We start from the raw sequence: 22,096 nt of genomic DNA on the forward strand, positions 1-22,096 counted from the left end.
GCAGAAATGGATAGTGTGTGATATCTATTTGGAAATAGTCTGCTTGTAAATGGGCTTCCCCTCTGCCCCTAGGGCAAAACTGACAAGAAGTTGGTCCATTTTTCTGAAGGGTTTAGTATGGTTCAGGTAGTATCTGAGCTGGCTGTGCACATCTAGAGAGTGCAGAATTCTTCCCCCCTTGTTTTGAGGGTTAGGGAAGAAGGTGGTCAGAGGAATGGCCTGGTTAGAGAGTCACATTAGATACCACCATGGGCATAAAGAAGGGGTTAGTCCTAAGGGAAACCCTGTCTGCATGGAAAAGGATGAAGGGGCTCAATGGCCATCAGTGCCTGAAACCCTTCTGGCTGAGGTGATAGCTAGCAAAAAAGCAGTCTTCCAGGAGAGGAATTTCAGTTCTGCTAAAGCAGCAGGTTCTAAGGGTGGTAAGGATAGTTTTGCCAAAATATAATTTAGATCCCAGGCTGGAGTGGGATGCCTTCTGGGAGGTCTGATATTAGAAGCCCCTCTGAGGAATTGTTTAATCAAAGGATGAGAGAAGAGGGGCTGGTCTGTATAAAAATTAGCTGTATTGGCTGAAGTGTGTTTTTTAACAGAAAAGAAGGAGAGGCCACTATTGAGTAATTCCACTAGACAGTCCAGGATAAGAGGTACAGAAGGCTGTGAGGAACTGGCCCCTCTGGACTGGCACCAGGAGCAGAATCCCTTCCATTTCCCTGCATAAGATCTTCTGATGATGGGCCTTCTGGCCTCTGTCATAATGTGTAGGACCTGCTTGCTTAGCAGAAGCCCCTTGCCATGTTGATAACTTGAGAGTCTGCAAATCTGGGTGCAGCATTTCCCCCCTGCTTGAGTCAACAGGGCTGGGATCTGGGGAAGCTGCCTGGGAGGTTGTAATGTCAGGCTAGGCAGCAAGGGGTACCAATGTTGTCTGGGGAAATCTGGACCAATGAGCATGGCCTTGGGCCCCTCCTCCCTTATCTTGATGAGTACCTTGGGAATAAGAGGTAGAGGGGGAAATGCATACATGAAGAGGGAGTTCCAGGGAAAGGTCAAGGCTTCCACCTTCCATGCCACTTGATGATACTCCCTGGTGCAGAATTTCTTTAGCTGATGGTTGAGGTGCAAAGCAGAGCGATCCAGCTATGGGCATCCCCACACTTGAGTGACTTGGAAAAAAGATCTTTTTGTGGAGCTGCCATTTGTGGGGGTAAAGTAAGTGTCTGCTTAAATGGTCTGCTAGGGTGTTGTTGATCCTTGGTAGGTATTGGGGTATTAGGTGTAATCCCATGGAGGAAGCAGTCAGCCAGAGGTTCATGGCTAGCCTGCTCAAAGGGTAAGACTGTGTCCCTCCTTGTTTGTTGATGTACTATATTACTGTGGTGTTGTCTGTTTTGATAAGAGCTCCTGGCCTGAGATGGAGTTGGAAGGATGTTAGAGCATTCTGCACTGCCATAATTTCCTTCTGGTTGATATGCAAGGGAAGGTGTTGGGCATCCCAAAGACCTTGGATGCACCTGCCTGCTATGTGGGTGCCCCAAGCAATGTCTGAGACATCAGTGGTGATAGTCTGCCCAGTAGGGCGGTGGATGATGGGGAGACACTGGTTTGTGGCACAGGCCCCTGCCCACCAGAGAAACTTGGCCCTTCTACAGGAGATCAGAGGGAGAGAGGTCTCTAGAGGATGTAAGCGTTGACACCAAAGGTACTTCAGATATCACTGAAGTTTCCTGATGTGAAGCCTGGCCAGAGGAATAAGGAGGATGCAAGAAACCATGTACCCCAAGGCTTGCAGGAACTTCCTTGCGGTGAGGCAACTTTTGGACACCAGCTGGGTAAAGTAGAGGCAGGAAGCTCTGGTTTTCTAGGGATAGGAATGGCCAGCAGTGCTCCTAGGAAAATAATCCTCCTGGAGGGAGTTTGCTTTGATTTCTTCTCATTAATGATGAATCCCAAGGAAGTTAGGAGGGTTTTGACAAAGTAGATCCTGCAGCAGCTTTTCTTTGCACTCTGCCTGAATGAGGCAATCATCCAGATAAGGGTAAATCTGTATATTTCTCTGTCTGCCAAATGTTATATGCAAGGGCCAAGCATTTGGTAAAAACCCTGGGAGCAGTAGATAAGCCAAAGGGAAGTGCAGAGAACTGAAAGTGCTCTGAAATGCAGGAATTCCCTGCAGGACTCCCTTATGGGGATGTGGAGGTATGCATCTTATAGGTCCAGGGTCACTAACCAGGCATTTTTGCCAGCATAGGCAGCAGCTGCTACATGGTTAGCATTTTTTAATTTGGGAACCACCAGGGATGTGTTCAGAATGGACAGATCCAGGATGGGGTCCCAAATGCCCTCCATTCTGAGAACAACGAAAAGCCTGAAATAAAAGACTTTGCCCATTTGATCTGGAGGATCAGGTTCTACTGCTTCCTGGGCTATGAAAGTTTGGACTTGTTTTAATGCCTCTGTCCACTGATTGGGAGGTAAGTCTGGGTACCCTCTGGGAATTGGGAATTCATTGGAAGTGAATTTGTATCCCTGAAAAATGAACTTTAAGACCCATTGATCCTTTGTTACAGACACCAAATTTTCTTTGCAGAGGGACAGCGTTCCTCTCAGCTTTTGGATGAAAGAAGGGCAGAGGGTGGAGTGGAGATCATTGAGAGTTTTTGCAATAGAGGGATGGCTTAGAGGTGGATGTGGTCCACTGTTTGGTTCTCTGTTGTTACTGTTGTACGGACTGGTTGACCTGTTCCTGCGGGGCTTAGCTTGCCCCTGTCTGCTAGGAGCAGGAAAGGACCAGTGCTTAGAGGGAAAGTTCCTGCTGAGTCTAGGAAGTTGAACCTCAAAAAATCTTTTACTGTTTGCATAGATTTTTGCTTTGCCTTCCATCATTTTAAGCACCTCTTCTGCTTTTTCTGCACACAAGTGGTGTTTATCCAAAGGTGCATCAATTAATTTAGACTTGACATGATCAGGTAGAGGTTGTTCCTTCAACCATGCAGGTCTCCTAATGACAGATCCAGACACTGCTGCCCTGAGGCTTCTAGTGCATCATATACACAGTGTAAAGACTGTCTTGTCACTTGACAAGTAGAGCGCAATAAATTCGCTAGCTCCTTATTGGCACAGTCAGGAAAGGTATAAATCTTTTGCTTTAATAATTCCAAAGTTGATATTTTAACATATGGAACTGATGGTTGAGAGCTCTGACAGCTAAGGTTGCAGATGTGTAAACTTTTTTACACCATCTGTCCAGACATCTGGCATCCTTATCAGAAGGTATAGGGTTCTTTGCAGAACTAGCCTTGGCTCCCTTGGGTCCCTATGTAATGACCTCTGGGTCTGCAGCAGGATTTCTGTACAGGTAGTTGTGAGTGTCTGGTACTCTAATACCTTCTGGTTTACTGGGATCAAGTGGAAGGGCATCTGGGGCTAAACTGAATTCATAGAAAACATCATCCACCACTTTTAAAAATAGGTGGATGGCAAGGGGTCTCAGCTGGGATAGGTCTAGAAATTCTCTTAGCCTTTTCTTAGACTGAGGGAAATCGTGAGATTCCAATTGGAAATGTTCCCTGAGGGTGTGGAGAGTTTCCCCAAAGGAGAAACTGGTGGGGAGGCAGAAGGGATGGATTCCTCTGCATCTGAATCCTCATAAGCATTTAAAGGTTTTTGTTCCTCTTCAAAATCTGAATAATCTGATTCCTCAGAATCTTGCTCTGTCAATACTTCAGGAGAAGGGTACCTTTTCCTGTTAGAAGTTGTGGCTTGACTGCCCCTGGTAAGGGAAATATGATCCTCTGCCATCTTGAGCATCTGGGCCTGGGGTGGAGGGGCGGGAGTAAGATGGTGGCTAGAGGTAGATTTTCCACGGGTGGCCTGGCTTCTAGGCCCAAGAATATTCATCGGTCTGAGAGAAACGGTAGTCAGGTGTGAAGACATCGGTTTCTGACTAGAATAGGCAGTGTGAAAGACCTCCTCAGAAGCTGGTGCCTGCATCACAGCTCGAGACCCAACCGAAGCAGAGACAACCAAAGGCTCTGAAGACAAAAGATTTATGTGGCATACTGGACTCCAAAAGGGTCACGGTAGAGGCCTGCATAGCTATTGCACTGGCATCAGGGGCTGTGATAGCGCCTCACTGAATTCCAGAGAACTGATGACCTGCTTAGTGGAAGAGTCTTTGGAAGGTTTAGCCTCATGTGGTCTGTGCCTATCTTTATCCCTATGCTTTTTTGGAGGCTTTACAGATTTTTGGCTAAATCAACGCCATTTGCTTAGATGGAGGATGAAAATACTTATCTACAAAGAGAGCTCTACGACCTGTGGTTCTCACGTTAAAGAGGGCACAGAATCAGCAAAGGGCGATATCGTGGTCTGGGCCTAAACAAGTGATGCAGCATGAATGGAAGTCTCGGTGTGGGATTTGCTTTTCACAGGTGAGGCAATTTCTTATATGCAAATTGAGGCACATCTTCTATAATTTTTGTTAATTTCTGACACAGCATTTAGTTTAGCTCAATTATTCTTAATAATGCTGACAACTGTGCTTTGGTGTGTCTTTCTTTATTCACATACTCAGACTACCATCATACTGACTTTCTTCAAATTCCACTCTCATTTAACCAATTTGCCTATTATATCTTTCCTGATCCATAGTCAGCCTACTAGCCCATAGGAATTGATTCTTAACTGTGCCCTTACATACATGGTTGGGGTGCATACTTCATATGTAAACATCTGTTGGCCTACACTTCCTTGCTAAAAATAACTGTTAATTCATCTCTTCTTCTCCTAATGGTTAGATCCAGAAAATGTATCTCAGTTGTAGAAAAGTGCAATTTAATAAAAAGAAAAAAAAAAGTTGCAGTATTTTCTAAATATTTTACATAATCAAAGTTGACTCATCATTCTTCCAAATAAGGAATATATTATCAACAAACTGTTCAGAATGTATCCCAGCAGGATTAAAACATACAAATCTTCCCATTGGCTAAGTTCTATGTTTGCATAAGTATTTGCTACCGACTCAAGAGAAAGGGTTACAAATAAGGGGAAGACCGCTAAGAAAAATTATTGGATCCAATATAATTCCAAGACCAGTGGAATTATTATTACTATTAAGAATAATTGGGCTATTTTTGTTGACCTGTTTTTTTCCTTTGCTGTCTTGGTGAAGCCCCCTTTTTACAGGAGACATCAGAAAGAAATACACAGAAAACCTAAACAAAAATGTAACTAAGTTTAACACAAAAGTTAAGTAAATTAGTAGCTATAAAACTTATGCCAACAAAATATGAAAATGGTAGCAAGCAAGTAGAATTAACTATAGTCTAGAATAATTCCAGCTGTTGACTATAGGAAAATATAAATGAATAAGCACATATACATTAGGCTCAGGATGAGCACAGGATGTACATGGAGAAAAGGATTAATATATGAAAGTAGTACATGCCGATACAAAAAATGAGGTAAGATGAGAAAGAAATAATGGTGGGAAGGTGTATAGAAAAGGGTGAAGGAAAACAGAGGTGTGTACACACGTGTTAATGCTTATTGTAGGCACTGCTGATGTAACATATGCAAGAAAGAAAAATATACTGAATATTTAAAGATGGAAATGAGACAGGTTAGGATGTTAAGTTAGTTAAGTGTGCACTGAGTGTACTTTACTTCACAACATAAATTATTGTAAAAATATGTAAAAAGACCATCCATGGAGAAAAAAATGAAAAACCCAAATATGTTTTTGTGGTGGAGGGATAGCCACCTGCAACAACTCCTCACACCTTATGAACATAATTAAGCAATAATCCATGACTTTGTGTGTGTGGGCAAATCCTGATATACCCACATACTGTAATGGATTATTTCTATCATAAAATATTATTTAAAAAAGAAATTGATTACATTTCTTAAATGTCTTTGCATAACAGCTCTGTGGTGTTCCTCCATGTTCTTCCTTGTTTACTATGTACTGCACATGGGCCTTATGTTCCCACACTTGCACAGTACATTGCAGCAGAAGCAATGAAGAAGAGAGAATCTCCATTAATATTTTTTTATTTTTTAACTGCTGAGATTTTAAGAGAGTGCAGAGATGCAAGGAAAATCAGTTAGGTTTCTGATTCTTTACTTTTGCAGAACTTATCAGATTTTTCTGGTAAACTGCTCTGTCCCTCAGCATGTACCAAAAGAAAGTCTGGCTATCCAATGGTACTTGATGTTGGTATATGCTCAATTTAGAATGGGCATGCTGGTTGGGCTGTCCAGTCAGTGTGCTCATTTTTGAATAATGACAAGTCATTGTACAATGTCTATTAAATCCTTGATCCCACAAAAGTAGGGAAATGGATGCATCCATCCTCAAACCCTTTTTCCCATTTTGCACATGGGGTTGGGGGTGTCACTTCCACACTGACAATCATCTCAAGCCACTATTATCATACTAGCACTCACTATTAGCATTCATATGGCATCAAACTCGCATGCACACATGCATATTTCAACATAATGCCTCACATTTACACAAGCAAAATTCTCATTTAGCATCCACAACCTTCAGTGTACCTATTTGTCTCTCAAACATACAACATTTATAGGTATATACTAGGCTAACAACCACCACGGCTTTTACAAGCCTAGCCATGAAAACAGACCCAACTGCATCCACTTAAAACACAAATTAAGGAATGTTTGCTGTTGGCTTCTGTCTATAAAAGGCATGAAAGCCAGCCCATGGAACAAACATACACACACAAAACTCCAACAGTATCCCAACTAAAGGAGACACACACACACATATACCAGTGCTGCTCTGATATGTATTCCTACTAAACAATCAGTACTATAAGGAATGACAAAACATGAATCAGTATAAAACGATAATTCCCATTTTGGCGATACATATGATATGTAGTTTTTGTACAACCAATACAAGCAATTTATTTTTTATACACTAGACTCACACACAAATGCATACACACACTTTGCATATGGACTGAAATTTTAAAGGTGTATTGGAGAGGAATGATGAATGCCATGTAAAGTTTTAAATCTGACATAATATTACAACTTAATTTTTATAACTGTTGGAGCTAAATTCTAGAAAATCCATAGTCACAAATTAAGTATTTTTTTCATTGTCTGTTACTTTTGCTTCAGTAAAAACTGAATTATACAATTATAATATACTGCATTATAAACCTACTCAAAGTAAATCAATTAGCATATAAATTAGACGTACACAATTCCAATACTTTAAAACTTGCCCCAAGAGCAAACTGACCAATAGGTTCTGCAAGGAAACAGAAGGAAAGTAACGCTACAGACTGTATTATGCTGCTACATCATGGTACGAAATGACAAATCAATACATTTTTGATAGGCAAAAGGGAGCACTTCTTATGATTTTTTTTTCAGCAAGAAAACTGTTTGCCTATTAAAACATATCAAAAACCCAGAGTGAAAAAACTATTTACTTTATGCTACAAGCTGCCATCCAGACTATATGGCGGACGCACACTTAAAAAGCAATTTATGACACTAACATCAGCAATGCAAGAAAAATTACAATTTAAACATGATTGTGAAAATCTTGCCAAGCAATTCTTGGAAAAATTTACAATAAGAATTTAATTAACTGTGCCAAATAAGCAGTGGTACATATACAGATGATATTTTCAAAAAAAAAATGATTCTTCATCAACTGGCCTGGGTATTTCAGCTTGTGAATACACAATTAAGAAAGCAGTAGGGGTCAAGAACTTTGTAAATAAAACTATGAATGATAAAAGAATCTACATAAGCCATACAAGCGCACATTATAGGTCATAAATAATGCATAAGATGCCATCTCATGACCACGGAGCACAATATAAATATTTAAACAACACTGAAGCACTTACTCATCCAGTAACTGGTAAATGCTATTGTAATAAAATGTGTAGGAATCTATACAACACAGCATATTGACTAAATGACTCAGTGTAAATGGTAAATGTTCTGTATATGTAAAACAAAACACACCTCCTGTTGTCGCAGATATCTGGTGAGGTATATGCAAAAGGGAGCATTTTACTCGATTAGTGGTCTAACGAGGGTCAAGAATAGAGTAGCTATAACATCCTTAGTCTTGGATGCGATGCCCTTATTTGAGATGTGTAACTTAGGAGGATTTCCTTACTACTCTGGAAACATGGTGATGAAAGTTTAAATTGCTGTCGCCCTGTGTTCCCAAGTCTCTCACCACTGTGTTTGAACTTAGGGAGCGCTATCTAAAATGTAATTTGCAGGGGGCACGTCTTTGCCAAAGGGGATAATGAAGCACTTTTTGCATTTAGTTTTTGACCACGACACTGGCACCAATCATTAGTCTGCATTAACCCCTTTTGCAATATGTTATCATCACTGAGGGGACTCAGTGATTGCACCTAGTTTGCAGTCTTCTGTGAACATTGTAAGCCACAGGCCATCTACTCTTACCTGGATGTCTGAGAAGTAGACTCCAAATAGTACACAGCCCTGCACAGGTCCCTGTGGTACACCACTGATAATTGGTCTATTGGTGGAGGTGGGAGTCCTCAATTTTGACGCTATGCATCCTGTTGGTGAGCCAGTTTGCTATTCATCTAGTGATGTATTGGTTAATCGCCAGCTGGGAGAGTGTGTATATGATACCCGAGTGGGGGATTGTGTTGAAGGGCCTTGGGCCAAGTCAGAATAGAAAAAAAGTACTGCTACGCCCTCACCCAGGGCTTTGGTGACATTCTCAAAGTCATCCACCAGGTTTAATAAGTAAGACCTGCCTTTCATGAAGGCAAACTGGGTCAGACCAAGAGTTTGGAGGTCGTCTATGTCTTTGTCGATGATTTATTTATTTTACATTTGTTTACTGGGAAAGTCTGGCTGGGCATAGATCCCATTTTCAGCCAAGGCCCGGGGAGAAAGGCTTCACAAAGATTAGTAGAGTAAATACAATACACATGTTAATAAAGTACAGTACACTGTCAAAAGTTAATAAGTTACAGCTTCAAGGCCAAGAAAGGAGCAAAACGTAAATATACTATAAAGGAGCACAGTGTGTTACAATAAACAATACAGTTTAAAGGACATTTTGTTCAGTCATTTGGTTACATTCATCAGTGGCTAGTCAACACGCATTAAGAGTATAGAAAGGAGTTGTTGCAATCTTTCATGGAAGGTTAAGGTATGGTATGATCTAATTAAATGAAGCTACCCAGGGTCAGAACAATTACATACCAAAGAACTATGTAAATGGGGCCAGAAGAGTTTTTTGAAATTATTTTTGTTTTCAGTGGTCCTAATATTTACAGGGATGGTATTCTATGCTTTTTCAACATAAATGGAAAACAAGGAGTCCCCATAGCTATTGTTGCTTTTGCCTATGTCAGCCAGTGCTTTACTGGTGGATCTTAATTGGAATTTGTTATAGTAGATATTAAGTAGACCTTTAAGAGCAGGAGCAATATCAGAATGATACAGAATTTGGTGGGCTATTATAAGCTAGTTATATGTGAGCAGGCTGGGTAATTCTAGCCAGCATAGTTGCTTGATTGCTATGCAATGTGTCCTGAAGTGACAGTTCATAGCAAACCTAGCTATTTTATTGTAGCAGGTGTTTAATTTGTTAAAGTCTGCTTTGTTTAAGTTGATAAGTATGGTGTAGGCATAGATGAGTGTGGATAGTAGCTGGGTTCTTGTGATGGTGGCTTTACTGTCATTGGTGAGGTACTTTTTTCCATTTATATAGGATTCCAAGTTTATCGACTTTATTGTCTGTACAATATGCACACTGAATTTCATGTTGTGATCTATGATAACCCCTAGAGGTTTGGTGTGTTGGGCAGGTGTGACAGGGCTGGGAATATTGTAAATGGTGGTGTGGGGTGTAAGGCTCTAGTGGGATACAATATCATTAGCTGTGTTTTATTGGGGTTAAATATTAGTTGAGAGTTGGCTAACCAGGTTTCAGTAGCAGTAAAGGACTCTTGTTGTCAATTCCTGGAGTTGGAGTGATGGGGCAGAGCAGATTAGAGTGGCATCATTGGCATACTGGACTAGAGTGGTGTGCTGGGTAGCTTTGTGGAGTTGGTTGGTGAATATGTTGAAAAGAAGAGGTCCAAGAATGAACCCTTGGTGACCACTATGGTGACAGGTATGAGGGGAGATGAGTTTTGCCATTTTACTGCTTGTTGGCAGTTGGTTAGATAGTCGTGAAGCCATGCTAGTATAGAGTGGCTGAGATTAAGATTGAAGGGAGCAGAAAGAAGCTTGTGATGGGAAACGGTATCAAAGGCCTTGGAGAGATCTAGGAATACAGTGGATACTAGGTTACCATTGTTTTGATGTTGGTTTACTGTGTTGGTAAAGCTAATAAGGACTGTGGTAGTACTATGATTGGGGCAAAATCCATGCTGGGAGTTGGTTAGCAGTTTATTAGTGAAGAGATACTGCATTATTTGGGAATGTATACATTTTTGAGGCTTTTAGATAAGGGGATAGAATGGCAATTGGATGGTAATTAGACAGTTCCACAGAGTTACCTTCTTTGTGGAGTGGTATTATATGTGAAATTTTCAACAAAGAAGGAATGTGTTATTCTGACAAAGAGCAGTTAATGAGCATGGGGACTGGGTAAGAGATGGCTTTATCTGTGATATTCTGCAGGTAATTTATCAGCAGTTAGGGTTGTGGTTTAAGCCTATTTAGATATTTATATACTGTGCTAACTGGCACAGGTTGTAAGGAGAACAGGTTTAGGTCTGCTGGCACCAAAGATAAGTTTGAATATGAAGTGGGAGAACTATTATTGGTGAGGTCTAGGATAGATTTGGTGAAGTGTGCGTTGAATTAAGTGGCAATATTATTATTGCCGGTGTCAATGTTTTGGGGTGGAGTACTGATCTTGCCTGGTTGTAGAATTTTATTAATGGCAGCCCAGAATTTTTGTGGGTTATTTTTGTGTTTGAATGCCTATATAGTGGTTCATTTCGTCTGTCCTACTTTAGTTTTTGGCTTCATTCCTTAGTTCCTGGTATGCCTATTAGTTTGAGTTTTATTTTGACACCACGAGTTTAGTAGTACACAGGTATCTCTGGTTAACCAGGGGGCACAGTTGGATTTAGTTCTGAAAGGAGCAAGATGATTTAGAACATTTAGAAAATTGATATTAAAGTAGTCTATGGAACTTTCCAGGGGAAGAGATGAGAGTGGTCTCCAGTTGCATTGATTAAGTTCAGATATGAAGTCATGGGTTTTGAAATTCTTTGTATACCAGATTTGTTGGATGGTAGAGGATTTTAATGGATTCACTTGGTGACTAATTATAAATGTGGGGAGGTGTTCACTGAGGGTGTCTGGGAGGGCGCCTTGGAGGTAGGATTGTGGAGGTCTATTAGTAAGGATCCACTCTAGGATCAACTCCTTTTTTGATGCTTCATCTACCCATGTGGTTTTGATTAGTTGAGTGAAACCATTTAGGTTAATGTGGTTAGTGGGGTGGAGTGAGTTATAGGAGGACCAGTCAATATTAATACAACCTTGTATGATTGTTTCTTGGGAAAATTTTTGGGATGTCCAGTCTAGAATGGATTCTACTGTGTTAATGTTATTGCCAGGAGGTTTAGAAGTACCAATTATTTGTAAGTTTTGTTTTTGAGTTGATTCTCAGCTTAGTGAAAATAGTTTCTGCATTACTGAACAATTCAAGGGTCAAGTTGTTTTTGAAGAGGAGAGCAATGCCTCCACTTTTTGGATATTATGTCTCATCTAAAAACATTGTAACCAGGCAGAACAAAAGTCATTATTAATGTTTACAGGTTTTAGCCAGGTCTCTGTGAGGAGGGCTATGTCGGGGGGAGTAGAGGGCCAGGGTAGCATGTAGCTCTGGGATTTTCTTTAGTATGCGCCTTATGTTTATGTTGAGTATAAGGAGATCTGTTTATTTCCTGGGAGGTTAGAATGTTATTATCTGGTAGCAGGAGGGGTTGTTATTGTTTGTAGGGCCAGGGTCTGGGTGCATATCTCCACTAAGTATGATTTGGGATGCTATTTGGATTATAGTTTTTAGGCATTTGATTACAGATGCATTATATTTTGAGGAAACATGGTGGTTTGGTTGAAGTATGATTACTTTGAATGTGGCAAGGTCAAGATTTGAGATGTTGTAGATAGAAGGCTGGTTTTACTTGTGAATGGACAGGGCATGTAGGGGATTTAGTCTGAAATTTGGGCTTGCTAGTGTAGTGGTAGAAGGTTAAGTGTGAGGTGATGGCAAGGTTTATTTCTAATGTAAAGGTTAGGGGTCACATTTTGCTCCAAGTGTTGCTGTATTGTTGGGAAGTTTTAGTAAGTATCCTTACAGGAGTGAGTAGGGATTTAGATGTGGCTATACTTTATGTAGGTTGTGGTTAGAGTAGGGGGATTCAGTAGGGGTTATTAGCCTGATGAGAGTACAATTTGGGTATTGTGTGAGTGAGGTGATGTGGAGTGAAAATAGATGGTGATGTGGACTGAAGAGTGTGAGAAGAGGAGTAGCTATATAGAAATGGGGATAGTGTGAGAGAGAGGCTTAGGGGAGTGGCTAGTTAGGTATAAAGGTCAGGAGCCTGATGTGGCTGGGAATGGGGGTAGGGGAGCAGAGTGAGCCCGAGCATAGCAAAAGGTGAATGGAGCAGGAAGAGCCAAATTCCAGGTATGTGCAAGTAAAAACAATTAGTTGCCCCGAACTATTGGCTTTTTAGTAGCAAATTCATTTGTCCATTAAGCTATAACACTTGTTACTGTAGATCTTAGTGGGACTGCCTTGGTATGTGCAGCTGGGAGCGTAAATAAATTTATAGATGGGGGGGGTCTATATCAAAACCTCGAAAGACTGAAACCGTGAACAGAAATACTTCGACACATAAAGAGCGAACTACCGAAAGAGCGAACCACCTATTGAGTGAAAGGCAAAACATCGAATGGATTCATTTCACCAGCAGTGCAGCTCTGGGGATAAGGGAATATACCCTTTGCCCCACTGTCGTGCAATCTTGGAGTTGGCATATTTAAGTAGGGAGAGTGTGGGAGGGCTTGCCCCCCCCCCCTGCAAAAATGCGCTATGTTACTTTTTTGTAGTTAGTTTAGGTATACCTGCATGGGGCTGTTGGTTAGGGAAATCCGTTCGATGTTTTGGTTTTTGCTCACTAGATGGTTCACTCTTATGGCAGTTTGCTCTTTACATGTCAACATATTCTATCTTTCGTGATTTTGATATAGACTCGTAAGAGGGCTATGATTAAATAGAACAATTGGAAAAAGTGAAACAAAACATATTTAAGTTGGGAAGAGAGTCTATAAGGAAGCTATAAAATTCAAAAGACAGAGTTGCTTTAGGGACCAGAAGAAAAAACTATAATCCAGTACCGTGTGCAAGCTACTGTAATAATATTGGAGGAGGAAGAGAGTAAAAAAATCCCTGAGGCTGGCTCAGGTGTTTGTATTTAGTAAGTTAAGAATTATCATAACATACAGCTTCCAAAATAACCTTTACCTGGTTAAACATACCTATAATGGTGTTATATCTAGTGGATAAGATCCATGATGCTTCTTTCCATGGTACTGCGGAAAAAGCTGGTTAGGTTTATGGGTCTATAGTTCCCAGGGTATGTTAATGAAACCCTTTGTGTAAGGGGACTGCTGTTGCTGTTCTGCACACTGCTAGAACAAACCAAGTGCTTAGGCTATGGTTGAAGAGAGTGCCAAACAGCTATATGGTCCCATGGAGGCTGTGTTTTTGGCATTGAAGAGGGTGGATATTACCTGCTCTTTGGAGATGCTAAGTAGTGGACTGGTGACAGTGATAATTTGGGGTGTGTCTGCTGGGGGCAGGGGGGTTGAAACTTGCACCAAATCTGTCTATCAGGTTGGCAATTTCTTCAGGATCAGTGTGCATAGTAGCATCCATAATTAGTTTGATACATAGCTGGGCATACCCTTTAAGATTCTGGGCATAGCTAAGGAAAGCCTTATAATTGTCTTTAGCTAGAGATGCTAATTTAACCTTATAATTGGCTTCAGATGACTTTACAAGATACCTAATTTGCTTGTCCAAGCTGTGGGAGGGTATTCTTCCTCTGGTGAGCAAGTTCACTCTTGTTCTTGGAAAATAGTTTCTTCCTTTTGTTATATAACCTATTTATACGTGCGTCTACCAGGGTGGCCTTTTTCTTTGGGAGGACATGGTTTTGATCCTTGTACAGCTGAATCTATACAGTTGTTTACATGTCTAAACAGGCCACTTGCATACTCCTCTGCAGAGGAGTCATTGTTGTGTAGGCTGTGTTAGCAGGGGGTTTGAAACTTTTTATTCCCTTGCTTAGTAGGCTAAAGTTTGCTTTGGGGAAATTTTCTGGTTTGTTTGCTCCTGTGGAGTGTCCAGTATGCTCTTTACTTCAAATGATATGGATTTAGGGTCTGACCTCACCAGGGAGGGCAACACACTGGAGGTAGTGCAGTGACCTCCCATGCTGGTGAGTACCAGGTCCAGGACATTCAAGCCCCTTGTAGGGGTGCAGACTAGCTGATCCAGAGCATTTGAATTGTAGTTCAGGAACCTCAGGGCAATTGCATTTCTGCTCATGAATGTTGCCCAGTCTATGGAAGAATAGTTATAATCTCCCATGACCAAAGTGTTTGGCTGTATAAGGAGAGATTCTAGCAAGTCCAGGTAGTTGGTGTACTTCTCTTGGTTCACATTGGGGACCTGTATCTAGAGATTATGGTGCAGGGGGGTTTTACCTATATTTAATTTGACATGGAATAGCTCTAGACAGTCTTGCTGTTTAACCAGTCTTGAAGTTTATTTGGATTTAATGAAGATGGATGCACCTCCACCTTTGGTTCTTTCATGCACATTTTGGGGCTGAATGTGTGGAAGGCATTGTAGCATTATATGGGTGGGGTACTCTCTGCAGCCTTGAACCAGGTCTCACTGACTGCACAGATGCAAGTACCTTCCAAGGTGAAGGGTGTTTTCAGGAGCACAGTTTTATGTTGAGGGTCCTAGCATTAAGCAGCATAACCTTCAGTTTGTCTCTAATGGATTTCTTTACATCTGGAATTTTTTTGATTTGACATTGCCTAAAAAAGGCAGTATGGGGTGGCAAGCATCTTTGCCAATATCAGAAAGCCTGGAGGAGACAGAAGACCATCTCTGGCAAAGCATACTGTAGATAAAAAACAGCAGAACCACAATGTTGGTAACTTCTTTATTAAAATACATAAAAAGATGAGTGCTTTCGCATATTGCTATGCTTCATCAGATCACAGTACTAAGCAAAATACAACATATTTATAGTTAAAAACAGCCTATTAAAAGGGTAAGCAGTTAACAGGAGGTGTGTTAAGCCAAGTTTCATTAATCTTGTTTTAAGCCTACCAGGAAACCTGTAATCTAAATATCCAATTTAGTTCCATTTGTTCCAACCAATTGTTTTGGTCTCCCCCTTCATATTGTGTTGTAAACACTGAATAACTCTGAAACTAGAATTATGTTCTGGATAATCTAAAATACGCTTTGCCAGAGCATTGATCATATTCTTAGTCCTTATCTCACATCTCTGGCAAAGCAACGTGGTCTTTTGCACATGTCTTCCCAGGCTGACAGATACTGGATCCCTTTGGATTGACACCATTAGCTAAACGAATTGTCGAAGTCAGTAACTTTTTTGTCTGTACTGTGGCATCATCCTAGGTGAAGGTAAAATGCTACTTAGTGCTAGAGACATACCTGCATGGGACACACAATTGAAGTTCAGTCATGTCTCTCTTTATACAGTCCACAGAGGTACATCTCAAGTCATTCACTCCAACGTGTACTATGAGTGAGTCACAATGTTAATTGTTGTTGAGTGGCTTGATTGTATGCATGATCTGATGGATCCTGGCACCTGACAGACAAGCTACGACTTTCTACTTGTCCAGCCTAGTGAGGTGGACATCTATATCTCATTATGGAATCTCCTATGACCAGGACATTAGGTTTTCAGATGTTTTGCCTTTGGGGCTTATTTGTTGAGACACTTGTATTTGTGTTTCCATGTGAAGTGGGGTCTGTTTGTGTTCCAGTATGTGTGACCTGTTTGTGTTTGAGAGGTCTCTTGTCTTTTGGTAGGCTCTTAGTGAGCACCTCTGCATAGGTTGGTCTACGTGACTTGGCCTTGTCTTGTGTGAGAGGAAAGATGTGTGTGGACATCCTGCTCGATGTCTTGTTTATTGTTACATGAGATAATTGATTCCAGCTTCATGGTATAGTTACATCTCTCACATAATGTATTGATTTGCTTTAGGAGCAAGTGGTTGTTAGTATATGTAAGGCAATTACTACATTGCCCTAGGATGCCCATGTCAATCAGGCTATCTGGGGAAATGTTGGGAAACCAGCTGTGCATTGTAGCAGGTTAAACCATAAGTACTAGCTGGGGAGTGGGCAAGTTGGATTAGATTTTGCTCTTGAACTAATTCAACTGACTAAACAAGAAGGTTTATTCTGTTGAGGATTAGGGGTGAAGGAGCTTAGTGTTCACTTGAGTTGCCTGCAGTACAGCAGGGAAGCTTGGGAGGGTTTAACTGACAAATGTTTGGGGAAAAATAGTTTCTAGGAGTTTGCTACTGTACAGGGAACAGCTAACCCCCACTGTGTGGTGCGCAGCTGCACGCAAATGCATGGCTTATAAATAGGTGAAATGAAACAGTTTTACACTAGTCTGCCAATAGGAAATCACACAATGATCCTTCCTCCAGCAATCCCCAGCTCAGATAGGGCTATATCCACATTCTTCTACCACTTAATGTAAAATGACTGGATTTGAGTTCAAGTGTATAAAAAACAGACTAGATTCAGCAAGTCTGGATCTAGTCAATTCTGTCTAAGCAGTATTACAGTGCAAAACAAGTGCAGACAATAAATCAGGTACAGACAGGAAAAAATAAGTAAAAAATGCACCAGTTAATGCAGTCAAATAGTTAAATGCAGTAGAACAGCACATCTCTGCTATAAGGGTGCAGAAAAACACCTTCTTAATGCAGTTTGGAGCCCAAGCGTAACAAGACCACTCAAACTACCTATAACCAACAGATGTAATACAGTGCAATTAACTACTTAAAGCAGCAGGCAGTAAAGTTTTTTTTAAACTGAAGTACAATCACAGTATACAAGTGAAGTGAAAAATACATATGTAAAATGTGTAGTGTCCGTAGTAAAATACTTCCACAAACAAACTTTGAATATAACTACATGTTATCATAAACAAACTTAAGGATATAAATACAGCAGTGTACTTTAAAAAGCTTATAAAAGTGTGATTATTCAATAAAAGCACTTTGCATAAATAAGCCAAGAGACAGTCAATTGTACAGAAATTATAAAAGCATTTAAATTAAGATAAGATGATTAATAAACCCTACATCCAATTAACTACATGCAGAAATCTTAAATGTTTCACCAACCTAAACAGACCAGGTTAACTCCCAGTGCATTAGATGGAAAATCCACTGACTGCTTGATGGAAAAACAACTGCTTGCTTGACTATAAAATACACTACTTTATCCAACAGCTACAAAGACAAGGAATTCAGATCACGTAAATCAGTAGAACAGACAATGAGACAAAATGCACTTTTTCAATACAAGCAAAAGAAAAGGCAAATAAATAATTCAATACATCAACAGCAGTGTAGAAAGGGAGGAGCTTATTAAGCTCAATTTATAGTAGGGGTGGGCAGCTTAACATCACCAGGTTTAAAAAGCAGATCAACACAGGGAAAGGTGCATGTGAAACACAAGTGGGGAATTCCAAGCAGAGCTTTAGTTTCTGCAAGCTAGAAATCTTTTCAGAAAAAAACAAAGGGCCAGAAATTCACTGTGTATTTAAGTATCACTTGGAAATGCCATGGTGGTATGGCGGTAGCATTGTTACCTCACAGCAAGAGGTTCTCCCATTAGATTCTCGGCTGGGCTTGGGAGTGCTTTCTGTGTGGAGTCTGCATGTCCTCCCCGTGGTTGGGTAGCATTAGAAAGACATGCGTGCGTAAATGGGCGTGCCTTCATTGAAGACTGAGCGTCGAGCTGGCACCTCAGCGTTTCATAAAAATCTACTGCCAATCATTAACGCACCGGAGTTCCACTGTGGTGACTCCTTACCAGGAAATGCCAAAAGACAAACAACAACTTAAGAGATAATTAATCAATGAAAAATAAATATGTGAAATGTGCAGTCTAGATAATTTGTCCATTTTGCCACTGAAAACACTAAAGGTTTAACAGCCCGTTTTAAGAAATCTGCTTAGCCTGGTGTTTTTGTTCTAAGACCTGGTTGAAGACCTCATTACCAACTGCCTACCAACCCAGCACAAAGCCTTTCAAACCTCCAAACTAACCAGACTGCTATTCTCAGTTCCTGGTTATCATAACTGCAGGGGTTGCGTTACTAATATACAGATACCTGACCTTATCTGTTAAGAGAAAGGCTGCCTGCACACCACCGAGAAGTACCTTTAACTCTCTCTCCTACCCCCTGTATTTCTCTGGTTCTTATCAAACTTCCAGCTGAGCCTACTGCACTAAGATCTCTACGTCAGCTGATATTGTCTGCTCTTCACTATATAGTGTTTCACTGCAATCACATTTCCCTTACCCCTAGCTCACACCCTCACTCACTTCTCTGTCTAAAACATTTACAAATGTAAACTCCTTTCAGTGAGTTCCACTTTTTCTCTTCTAATTATTTGTTTTCTGCAGCCAACTGCACCTCCTCAGCTCATCCACTTATACTCAGGCCAACTCCGCTACCCACTCTACTCTCATATTCGTTATCTATATCACAACGTCAAACTAACAAGTTCAAACATTGTAATATCGAACCCTAAAGTCCGAAACCCAATAATAACAAAAACACAGAACAGCGATTTTTTTCTCAGGGAAAAAAAATCGCTGTTCCATGACAAAAAAAAATGAAATCTTAAACTAAAGTGGGGATCCTATATACTAACCCACCTACAAAATTCCACCAAGACCAAATTGGAACAATGCTACAACAAAGTAGCAAAGTTTGCAACAAGCTCCACCTACCATACACATCACTGGATACTACTAAAAGAAGTAAATTGGCTGGAACTATCAAAGCACCTTACATACATACATGTAAGCACAATCCACTAATTAGTCTATAGGCCCATGGCCTGTTCTGCCCTAATTAAACTAGTCCAACATTATAAGCCTAACAGAACACAGATCAGAGGATAAAACCCTTCTTGATACCTACAAACCTTCCAGAAACCAAGGAAAATCACTTTATTTGTACTCTACCACCTAGTTATGGAATACCCTCCTATCCAATCTTAGACAAACTCCTAGCCCGCCTCAGTTCAAAGCCTCTCTAAAAAGAACACTTACACAAATAATGACTATGTACATATCTTATTCCAGGCTAATGTACTTTTCCATACTTAAACCTCCTCTTACTTCATTAACCTCACCTTACTAAACTAATCCACTATCTCATCAAGCTTTATGAAACCAAGTACCAATCTGTCTCCAGCAACTCACACATCTACCAAGGGGCTAATACTCTGACTGTTCCCACTCCAATCTGATCATGACACTGAAGCATATCCTAAGGAAATACTACCTTCTCATGAAGCTTATCTCAGTTTGTGCATAAATGTTAATTGCAAATATTCTACTATTACTTCACAAGCAACCTTATGTTACTGCTCATAATACAAACATTACTGTTCCTATGTATGTAATAAATTATAATGGTATATTATAATGTGTAACAGTTAGAAATGTGGAAATTGTGTATTAAATGTACAACTAAGTTTTTATATGGAGCTTTTCTCCACGGGCATCCACTGAAAACAGGTTACGTGACCCAGTCAGACTATCCCGGTAAACAAATGTCAAATTAAATAAATAAAAATAAAGAAAACAAAATGCAGGAGGTAAAACAGAAAGCAACTCTATCACAGACAAAATATATAGGTTTACTGTCGTCAGGCAGCAGGGAATCCCCAGAAGTGCTTTTTAGTTTCGACACGCTTGAAATCTTTTCAGCAAAAGACCTAGCCAGATCCTGTGCAATGATGTCAGAAGTAGTAGCAGGTTTAGCCAAAATATATGTTAAGATGCCACCCATGCAGCCAGTACCTACAAAAGGTGTGCATTTCCATCCTGTGCACTGACAAAGAATTTGACCTTCCCAAACATGCCACCATCTTACAGAGACATCTTTCAGAATCTGGTAGACATATGCTACCTTCACATGCAGGCAAGTGTGATATGTGAATTGCCAGTTCCCGTGGACACAGAAGTATATGTAACACTGAAAATTGACTACAGGATTATCACTGTAACCAACTAGGATGGGTGGGTGAGCCACAGACATCTGTATAAAGGATACCTATACCAGTTCTTCGATGCCGTGCTTTAGCATATGTAGTTTCAACATACAAAGGAAAAATGCTACATACCATTTCTATAGAATAGTCTATTTCCTGTAGGTGTTTGGTGCAACTGGCTTCAATTACAACACCATCCTTTGACACAGGGACAATGGTTTATCAGTCAAAATGGATTCCACTCCAACTGCCAGGTAGTCTGCAATGCACAGAATATACAATGGGACAATGTGCCACCCAGAGTGTGTCCATGATTCCCCACATGTGTATGAATTATACCAGTTATTCCTTCAGGGATATCCTGCCAGGTATGCCCTGCAACTGCAGCTTATGACACCTATACAAAGACAGAGAATATAACCAATTCTGCACTATCCACATTGTCAAAGAACAACAGCTTTGCATGAAAAAGGCTCACAATCTGCTACATAGATACTTCTGGTGGTTTATAGCAGTATTTTCCAAAAACCTGGAGCTAGCAATATGCCAGATGCATAATGTTGTATAACATATTGGTACTCAAAAAATTGAGCCAGCAAACTGTGTGCTGTAAAATATATCAAAATATATTTATTGTGTTACAAAAATGAACAAAAAAAAAAAAAAGAGACCAGTTTTGGCTAGAATATTTTCATAACCTCCATCAGTGTGGCAGCTACATCACTGTTATTCACTCCAATAAAGTTCAGGAGGTTTGCACTGTAAAGCTTTTGACAGAATCAAAATATGTCCTCACATTTCAAACAAATGTTCATATCTTTGGAACCACAGGGGTTATGAACAAACTATAATGGCAAACTCTTCAGCACAAATTATTTTTATAGTGGTAGTATTCTTTAGGTTCTAGGTTTCAAACTGACTTTTACAAGTCACAGTAAAAAAGTAATTACAGTTGTAAGTTTGAAAACAATTTAGGATATCTAAGCAACCACTCAAATTACACTCAGACTGACAGCAGCATTTAATTCACCTAGCAGAGAGCTTTCCTATGATGCTAAGGAGTTTTGTCTGTTACTTGGTTGTTGAGATATTTAGAAAAATGTAAAAAAATATATCTATACAAATGAATATCATAAAAACAAAGATAATATTCATTTACCTATACTAGACAGAGGTTGAATATTAATGCAGTTGAGATTGTCATTGTGCAAGGTTTAAGATGAAATCTTTTAAAACCTTATACATAGCATGGTTTTGGAATTATCGATGCAAATATGAACAAGCAATATTTGACACCTAGAGGCGTCAGTAGGAGTTAACTACAGATGCACCTGGAGGTGTCACTCAGATGTAATTAACTAAAGGAGATGTGTCATAGCCAGCAGTAGAGCAGGGCCTGTTGCAGAGTTACTGGAAGCCAAAGTTGCTGAGGATGACCATACAAGGTGGAGGCAGGCAAAATACACCATAACACTGGCTAATAAGTGGGCTCTGGTTCACAGCTATAAACCAGAATAAATATAACAAGCAGCAACAGTAATGCATGCAATAGTTTAACTACACTATGTTATAGAGGGGAAAGCCCTGGCCCCACTGTTAATCAGACAAAATATACCACAGCAGCAAAACACTGAAGATAGATTACTGTTATCAACAAAATACTCAAGTGGGGAAGGTCACAGTGACAAGTGCAGGCAAT

At 40.2% G+C, this 22,096-nt stretch overlaps 1 protein-coding gene across 1 annotated transcript in view; it reads right to left on the bottom strand.

The window, feature by feature from the left end:
- The window catches only part of LUZP2 (leucine zipper protein 2), a 4,367,081-nt gene that overhangs the window by 3,349,178 nt on the left and 995,807 nt on the right, over positions 1–22,096 (bottom strand). The gene's annotated exons all lie outside the window — the stretch shown is intronic.

This window comes from Protopterus annectens, chromosome 9.part0 (assembly GCF_019279795.1).
Source record: "Protopterus annectens isolate FY-2018-M chromosome 9.part0, PAN1.0, whole genome shotgun sequence".
NCBI classification, from domain to species: Eukaryota; Metazoa; Chordata; order Ceratodontiformes; family Protopteridae; genus Protopterus; species Protopterus annectens.